Raw genomic sequence first — 9,121 nt, 5'->3', positions numbered from 1 at the left:
AAACTTGTGCTGCCCTGATAGACCCAAGGGAGCCCTACAAACTGACATCAGGAACCGGGACTGCTGAGTTTTCTTTCCCAGGGAAAATGGAAAAAGGATGTGCCTAGGGGTTCCCGGCCCTGGGCTCGGCCTGACTGTAAAGAATCCTTATATCGAAGGATGGAGCACAGACCGAAGTTGTCCCCACCTCAAACTTGTGCTGCCCTGATAGACGCAAGGGAGCCCTACAAACTGACATCAGGAACCTGGACTGCTGAGTTTTCTTTCCCAGGGAAAATGGAAAAAGGATGTGCCCAGGGTCCCCCAGTCATGGGCTGGGCCCTGACTGCAAAGAATCCTTATATCGAAGGATGGAGCCCAGACCGAAGTTGTCCCCACCTCTAACTTTTGCTGCCCTGATAGAGCCAAGGGAGCCCTACAAAATGACATCAGGAACCTGGACTGCTGAGTTTTCTTTCCCAGGGAAAATGGAAAAAGGGTGTGCCCAGGGGCCCCTGGCCCTGACTGCAAAGAATCCTTATATCGAAGGATGGACCCGAGACCGAAGTTGTCCCCACCTCAAACTTGTGCTGCCCTGATAGACCCAAGGGAGCCCTACCAACTGACATCAGGAACCTGGACTGCTGAGTTTTCTTTCCCAGGGAAAATGGAAAAAGGATGTGCCCAGGGGCCCCTGGCCCTGACTGCAAATAATCCTTATATCGAAGGATGGACCCCACACCGAAGTTGTCCCCACCTCAAACTTGTGCTGCCCTGATAGACCCAAGGGAGCCCTACAAACTGACTTTAGGAACCTGGACTGCTGAGTTTTCTTTCCCAGGGAAAATGGAAAAAGGGTGTGCCCAGGGCTCCCCGGCCCTGACTGCAAAGAATCCTTATATCGGAGAATGCAGCTCAGACCGAAGTTGTCCCCACCTCAAACTTGTGCTGCCCTGATAGACCCAAGGGAGCCCTACAAACTGACATCAGGAACCTGGACTGCTGAGTTTTCTTTCCCAAGGAAAATGGAAAAAGGATGTGCCCAGGGGTCCCCGGCCATGGGCTGGGCCTGACTGTAAAGAATCCTTATATCGAAGGATGGAGCACAGACCGAAGTTGTCCCCACCTCAAACTTGTGCTGCCCTGATAGACCCAAGGGAGCCCTACAAACTGACATCAGGAACCTGGACTGCTGAGTTTTCTTTCCCAGGGAAAATGGAAAAAGGATGTGCCCAGGGGCCCCCAGCCATGGGCTGGGCCCTGACTGCAAAGAATCCTTATATCGAAGGATGCACCCCGCACCGAAGTTGTCCCCACCTCAAACTTTTGAGGCCCTGATAGACCCAAGGGAGCCCTACAAACTGACATCAGGAACCTGGACTGCTGAGTTTTCTTTCTCGGGGGAAATGGAAAAAGGATGTGCCCAGGGGCCCCTGGCCCTGACTGCAAAGAATCCTTATATCGAAGGATGGACCCGAGACCGAAGTTGTCCCCACCTCAAACTTGTGCTGCCCTGATAGACCCAAGGGAGCCCTACAAACTGACATCAGGAACCTGGACTGCTGAGTTTTCTTTCCCAGGGAAATTGGAAAAATGATGTGCCCAGGGGCCCCTGACCCTGACTGCAAAGAATCCTTATATCGAAGGATGCAGCTCAGACCGAAGTTGTCCCCACCTCAAACTTGTGCTGCCCTGATAGACCCAAGGGAGCCCTACAAACTGACATCAGGAACCTGGACTGCTGAGTTTTCTTTCCCAGGGAAAATGGAAAAAGGATGTGCCCAGGGTCCCCCAGCCATGGGCTGGGCCCTGACTGCAAAGAATCCTTATATCGAAGGATGGACCCCACACCGAAGCTGTCCCCACCTCAAACTTTTGCTGCCCTGATAGACCCAAGGGAGCCCTACAAACTGACATCAGGAACCTGGACTGCTGAGTTTTCTTTCCCAGGGAAAATGGAAAAAGGTTGTGCCCAGGGGCCCCTGGCCCTGACTGCAAAGAATCCTTATATCGAAGGATGGACCCCATACCGAAGTTGTCCCCACCTCAAACTTGTGCTACCCTGATAGACCCAATGGAGCTCTACAAACTGACATCAGGAACCTGGACTGCTGAGTTTTCTTTCCCAGGGAAAATGGAAAAAGGGTGTGCCCAGGGGCCCCTGGCCCTGGTCAGGGACTTCACTGCAAAAAATCCTTATATCGAAGGATGGACCCCACACCGAAGTTGTCCCCACCTCAAACTTGTGCTGCCCTGATAGACCCAAGGGAGCCCTACAAACTGACATCAGGAACCTGGACTGCTGAGTTTTCTTTCCCAGGGAAAATGGAAAAAGGATGTGCCCAGGGGCACCTGGCCCTGACTGCAAAAATTCCTTGTATCGAAGGATGGACCCCACACCGAAACTGTCCCCACCTCAAACTTGTGCTGCCCTGATAGAACCAAGGGAGCCCTACAAACTGACATCAGGAACCTGGACTGCTGAGTTTTCTTTCCCAGGGAAAATGGCCAAAGGATGTGCCCAGGCTCCCCTGGCCCTGGTCAGGGCTCTGACTTCAAAGAATCCTTATATCGAAGGATGCACCCCACACCGAAGTTGTCCCCACCTCAAACTTGTGCTGCCCTGATAGACCCAAGGGAGCCCTACAAACTGACATCAGGAACCTGGACTGCTGAGTTTTCTTTCCCAGGGAAAATGGAAAAAGGATGTACCCAGGGGCACCTGGCCCTGACTGCAAAAATTCCTTGTATCGAAGGATGCACCCCACACCGAAGTTGTCCCCACCTCAAACTTGTGCTACCCTGATAGACCCAAGGGAGCCCTACAAACTGACATCAGGAACCTGGACTGCTGAGTTTTCTTTCCCAGGGAAAATGGAAAAAGGATGTGCCCAGGGGCCCCAGGCCCTGACTGCAAAGAATCCTTGTATCGAAGGATGGACCCGACACCGAAGTTGTCCCCACCTCAAACTTGTGCTGCCCTGATAGACCCAAGGGAGCCCTACAAACTGACATCAGGAACCTGGATTGCTGAATTTTCTTTCCCAGGGAAAATGGAAAAAGGATGTGCACAGGGGCCCCTGGCCCTGGGCTGTGGCCTGACGGCAAATAATACTTATATCGAAGGATGGACCCCACACCGAAGTTGTCTCCATCTCAAACTTGTGCTGCCCTGATAGACCCAAGGGAGCCCTACAAACTGACATCAGGAACCTGGACTGCTGAGTTTTCTTTCCCAGGGAAAATGGAAAAAGGTTGTGCCCAGGGGCCCCTGGCCCTGACTGCAAAGAATCCTTATATCGAAGGATGGACCCCATACCGAAGTTGTCCCCACCTCAAACTTGTGCTACCCTGATAGACCCAATGGAGCTCTACAAACTGACATCAGGAACCTGGACTGCTGAGTTTTCTTTCCCAGGGAAAATGGAAAAAGGATGTGCCCAGGGGCCCCTGGCCCTGACTGCAAAAAATCCTTATATCGAAGGATGGACCGCACACCGAAGTTGTCCCCACCTCAAACTTGTGCTGTCCTGATACACCCAAAGGAACCCTACAAACTGACATCCGGAACCTGGACTGCTGAGTTTTCTTTCCCAGGGAAAATGGAAAAAGGGTGTGCCCAGGGGCCCCTGGCCCTGGTCAGGGACCTCACTGCAAAAAATCCTTATATCGAAGGATGGACCCCACACCGAAGTTGTCCCCACCTCAAACTTGTGCTGCCCTGATACAGCCAAGGGAGCCCTACAAACTGACATCAGGAACCTGGACTGCTGAGTTTTCTTTCCCAGGGAAAATGGAAAAAGGATGTGCCCAGGGGCACCTGGCCCTGACTGCAAAAATTCCTTGTATCGAAGGATGGACCCCACACCGAAACTGTCCCCACCTCAAACTTGTGCTGCCCTGATAGACCCAAGGGAGCCCTACAAACTGACATCAGGAACCTGGACTGCTGAGTTTTCTTTCCCAGGGAAAATGGCCAAAGGATGTGCCCAGGCTCCCCTTGCCCTGGTCAGGGCTCTGACTTCAAAGAATCCTTATATCGAAGGATGCACCCCACACCGAAGTTGTCCCCACCTCAAACTTGTGCTACCCTGATAGACCCAAGGGAGCCCTACAAACTGACATCAGGAACCTGGACTGCTGAGTTTTCTTTCCCAGGGAAAATGGAAAAAGGATGTGCACAGGGGCCCCTTTCCCTGGGCTGGGGCCTGACTGCAAAGAATCCTTATATCGAAGGATGGACCCCACACCGAAGTTGTCCCCACCTCAAACTTGTGCTGCCCTGATAGACCCAAGGGAGCCCTACAAACTGACATCAGGAACCTGGACTGCTGAGTTTTCTTTCCCAGGGAAAATGGAAAAAGGATGTGCCCAGGGTCCCCCAGCCATGGGCTGGGCCCTGACTGCAAAGAATCCTTATATCGAAGGATGGACCCCACACCGAAGTTGTCCCCACCTCAAACTTGTGCTGCCCTGATAGACCCAAGGGAGCTCTACAAAATGACATCAGGAACCTGGACTGCTGAGTTTTCTTTCCCAGGGAAAATGGAAAAAGGATGTGCCCAGGGGCCCCTGGCCCTGACTGCAAAGAATCCTTATATCGAAGGATGGAGCCCAGACCGAAGTTGTCCCCACTTCAAACTTGTGCTGCCCTGATAGACCCAAGGGAGCCCTACAAACTGACATCAGGAACCTGGACTGCTGAGTTTTCTTTCCCAGGGAAAATGGAAAAAGGATGTGCCCAGGGGTCCCCGGCCCTGGGCTGGGCCTGACTGTAAAGAATCCTTATATCGAAGGATGGAGCACAGACCGAAGTTGTCCCCACCTCAAACTTGTGCTGCCCTGATAGACCCAAGGGAGCCCTACAAACTGACATCAGGAACCTGGACTGCTGAGTTTTCTTTCCCAGGGAAAATGGAAAAAGGATGTGCCCAGGGGCCCCTGGCCCTGACTGCAAAGAATCCTTATATCGAAGGATGGACCCGAGACCGAAGTTGTCCCCACCTCAAACTTGTGCTGCCCTGATAGACCCAAGGGAGCCCTACAAACTGACATCAGGAACCTGGACTGCTGAGTTTTCTTTCCCAGGGAAAATGGAAAAAGGATGTGCCCAGGGGCCCCTGGCCCTGACTGCAAAGAATCCTTATATCGAAGGATGGAACCCACACCGAAGTTGTCCCCACCTCAAACTTGTGCTGCCCTGATAGACCCAAGGGAGCCCTACAAACTGACATCAGGAACCGGGACTTCTGAGTTTTCTTTCCCAGGGAAAATGGAAAAAGGATGTGCCCAGGCGTTCCCGGCCCTGGGCTCGGCCTGACTGTAAAGAATCCTTATATCGAAGGATGGAGCACAGACCGAAGTTGTCCCCACCTCAAACTTGTGCTGCCCTGATAGACCCAAGGGAGCCCTACAAACTGACATCAGGAACCTGGACTGCTGAGTTTTCTTTCCCAGGGAAATTGGAAAAATGATGTGCCCAGGGGCCCCTGACCCTGACTGCAAAGAATCCTTATATCGAAGGATGCAGCTCAGACCGAAGTTGTCCCCACCTCAAACTTTTGCTGCCCTGATAGAGCCAAGGGAGCCCTACAAACTGACATCAGGAACCTGGACTGCTGAGTTTTCTTTCCCAGGGAAAATGGAAAAAGGATGTGCCCAGGGTCCCCCAGCCATGGGCTGGGCCCTGACTGCAAAGAATCCTTATATCGAAGGATGGACCCCACACCGAAGCTGTCCCCACCTCAAACTTTTGCTGCCCTGATAGACCCAAGGGAGCCCTACAAACTGACATCAGGAACCTGGACTGCTGAGTTTTCTTTCCCAGGGAAAATGGAAAAAGGTTGTGCCCAGGGGCCCCTGGCCCTGACTGCAAAGAATCCTTATATCGAAGGATGGACCCCATACCGAAGTTGTCCCCACCTCAAACTTGTGCTACCCTGATAGACCCAATGGAGCTCTACAAACTGACATCAGGAACCTGGACTGCTGAGTTTTCTTTCCCAGGGAAAATGGAAAAAGGGTGTGCCCAGGGGCCCCTGGCCCTGGTCAGGGACTTCACTGCAAAAAATCCTTATATCGAAGGATGGACCCCACACCGAAGTTGTCCCCACCTCAAACTTGTGCTGCCCTGATAGACCCAAGGGAGCCCTACAAACTGACATCAGGAACCTGGACTGCTGAGTTTTCTTTCCCAGGGAAAATGGAAAAAGGATGTGCCCAGGGGCACCTGGCCCTGACTGCAAAAATTCCTTGTATCGAAGGATGGACCCCACACCGAAACTGTCCCCACCTCAAACTTGTGCTGCCCTGATAGAACCAAGGGAGCCCTACAAACTGACATCAGGAACCTGGACTGCTGAGTTTTCTTTCCCAGGGAAAATGGCCAAAGGATGTGCCCAGGCTCCCCTGGCCCTGGTCAGGGCTCTGACTTCAAAGAATCCTTATATCGAAGGATGCACCCCACACCGAAGTTGTCCCCACCTCAAACTTGTGCTGCCCTGATAGACCCAAGGGAGCCCTACAAACTGACATCAGGAACCTGGACTGCTGAGTTTTCTTTCCCAGGGAAAATGGAAAAAGGATGTACCCAGGGGCACCTGGCCCTGACTGCAAAAATTCCTTGTATCGAAGGATGCACCCCACACCGAAGTTGTCCCCACCTCAAACTTGTGCTACCCTGATAGACCCAAGGGAGCCCTACAAACTGACATCAGGAACCTGGACTGCTGAGTTTTCTTTCCCAGGGAAAATGGAAAAAGGATGTGCCCAGGGGCCCCAGGCCCTGACTGCAAAGAATCCTTGTATCGAAGGATGGACCCGACACCGAAGTTGTCCCCACCTCAAACTTGTGCTGCCCTGATAGACCCAAGGGAGCCCTACAAACTGACATCAGGAACCTGGATTGCTGAATTTTCTTTCCCAGGGAAAATGGAAAAAGGATGTGCACAGGGGCCCCTGGCCCTGGGCTGTGGCCTGACGGCAAATAATACTTATATCGAAGGATGGACCCCACACCGAAGTTGTCTCCATCTCAAACTTGTGCTGCCCTGATAGACCCAAGGGAGCCCTACAAACTGACATCAGGAACCTGGACTGCTGAGTTTTCTTTCCCAGGGAAAATGGAAAAAGGTTGTGCCCAGGGGCCCCTGGCCCTGACTGCAAAGAATCCTTATATCGAAGGATGGACCCCATACCGAAGTTGTCCCCACCTCAAACTTGTGCTACCCTGATAGACCCAATGGAGCTCTACAAACTGACATCAGGAACCTGGACTGCTGAGTTTTCTTTCCCAGGGAAAATGGAAAAAGGATGTGCCCAGGGGCCCCTGGCCCTGACTGCAAAAAATCCTTATATCGAAGGATGGACCGCACACCGAAGTTGTCCCCACCTCAAACTTGTGCTGTCCTGATACACCCAAAGGAACCCTACAAACTGACATCCGGAACCTGGACTGCTGAGTTTTCTTTCCCAGGGAAAATGGAAAAAGGGTGTGCCCAGGGGCCCCTGGCCCTGGTCAGGGACCTCACTGCAAAACATCCTTATATCGAAGGATGGACCCCACACCGAAGTTGTCCCCACCTCAAACTTGTGCTGCCCTGATACAGCCAAGGGAGCCCTACAAACTGACATCAGGAACCTGGACTGCTGAGTTTTCTTTCCCAGGGAAAATGGAAAAAGGATGTGCCCAGGGGCACCTGGCCCTGACTGCAAAAATTCCTTGTATCGAAGGATGGACCCCACACCGAAACTGTCCCCACCTCAAACTTGTGCTGCCCTGATAGACCCAAGGGAGCCCTACAAACTGACATCAGGAACCTGGACTGCTGAGTTTTCTTTCCCAGGGAAAATGGCCAAAGGATGTGCCCAGGCTCCCCTTGCCCTGGTCAGGGCTCTGACTTCAAAGAATCCTTATATCGAAGGATGCACCCCACACCGAAGTTGTCCCCACCTCAAACTTGTGCTACCCTGATAGACCCAAGGGAGCCCTACAAACTGACATCAGGAACCTGGACTGCTGAGTTTTCTTTCCCAGGGAAAATGGAAAAAGGATGTGCACAGGGGCCCCTTTCCCTGGGCTGGGGCCTGACTGCAAAGAATCCTTATATCGAAGGATGGACCCCACACCGAAGTTGTCCCCACCTCAAACTTGTGCTGCCCTGATAGACCCAAGGGAGCCCTACAAACTGACATCAGGAACCTGGACTGCTGAGTTTTCTTTCCCAGGGAAAATGGAAAAAGGATGTGCCCAGGGTCCCCCAGCCATGGGCTGGGCCCTGACTGCAAAGAATCCTTATATCGAAGGATGGACCCCACACCGAAGTTGTCCCCACCTCAAACTTGTGCTGCCCTGATAGACCCAAGGGAGCTCTACAAAATGACATCAGGAACCTGGACTGCTGAGTTTTCTTTCCCAGGGAAAATGGAAAAAGGATGTGCCCAGGGGCCCCTGGCCCTGACTGCAAAGAATCCTTATATCGAAGGATGGAGCCCAGACCGAAGTTGTCCCCACTTCAAACTTGTGCTGCCCTGATAGACCCAAGGGAGCCCTACAAACTGACATCAGGAACCTGGACTGCTGAGTTTTCTTTCCCAGGGAAAATGGAAAAAGGATGTGCCCAGGGGTCCCCGGCCCTGGGCTGGGCCTGACTGTAAAGAATCCTTATATCGAAGGATGGAGCACAGACCGAAGTTGTCCCCACCTCAAACTTGTGCTGCCCTGATAGACCCAAGGGAGCCCTACAAACTGACATCAGGAACCTGGACTGCTGAGTTTTCTTTCCCAGGGAAAATGGAAAAAGGATGTGCCCAGGGGCCCCTGGCCCTGACTGCAAAGAATCCTTATATCGAAGGATGGACCCGAGACCGAAGTTGTCCCCACCTCAAACTTGTGCTGCCCTGATAGACCCAAGGGAGCCCTACAAACTGACATCAGGAACCTGGACTGCTGAGTTTTCTTTCCCAGGGAAAATGGAAAAAGGATGTGCCCAGGGGCCCCTGGCCCTGACTGCAAAGAATCCTTATATCGAAGGATGGAACCCACACCGAAGTTGTCCCCACCTCAAACTTGTGCTGCCCTGATAGACCCAAGGGAGCCCTACAAACTGACATCAGGAACCGGGACTTCTGAGTTTTCTTTCCC

The sequence above is a fragment of the Lonchura striata genome, chromosome 33 (genome assembly GCF_046129695.1).
Source record: "Lonchura striata isolate bLonStr1 chromosome 33, bLonStr1.mat, whole genome shotgun sequence".
NCBI lineage: Eukaryota > Metazoa > Chordata > Aves > Passeriformes > Estrildidae > Lonchura > Lonchura striata.
Note: the sequence above shows the minus strand (reverse complement) of the source record.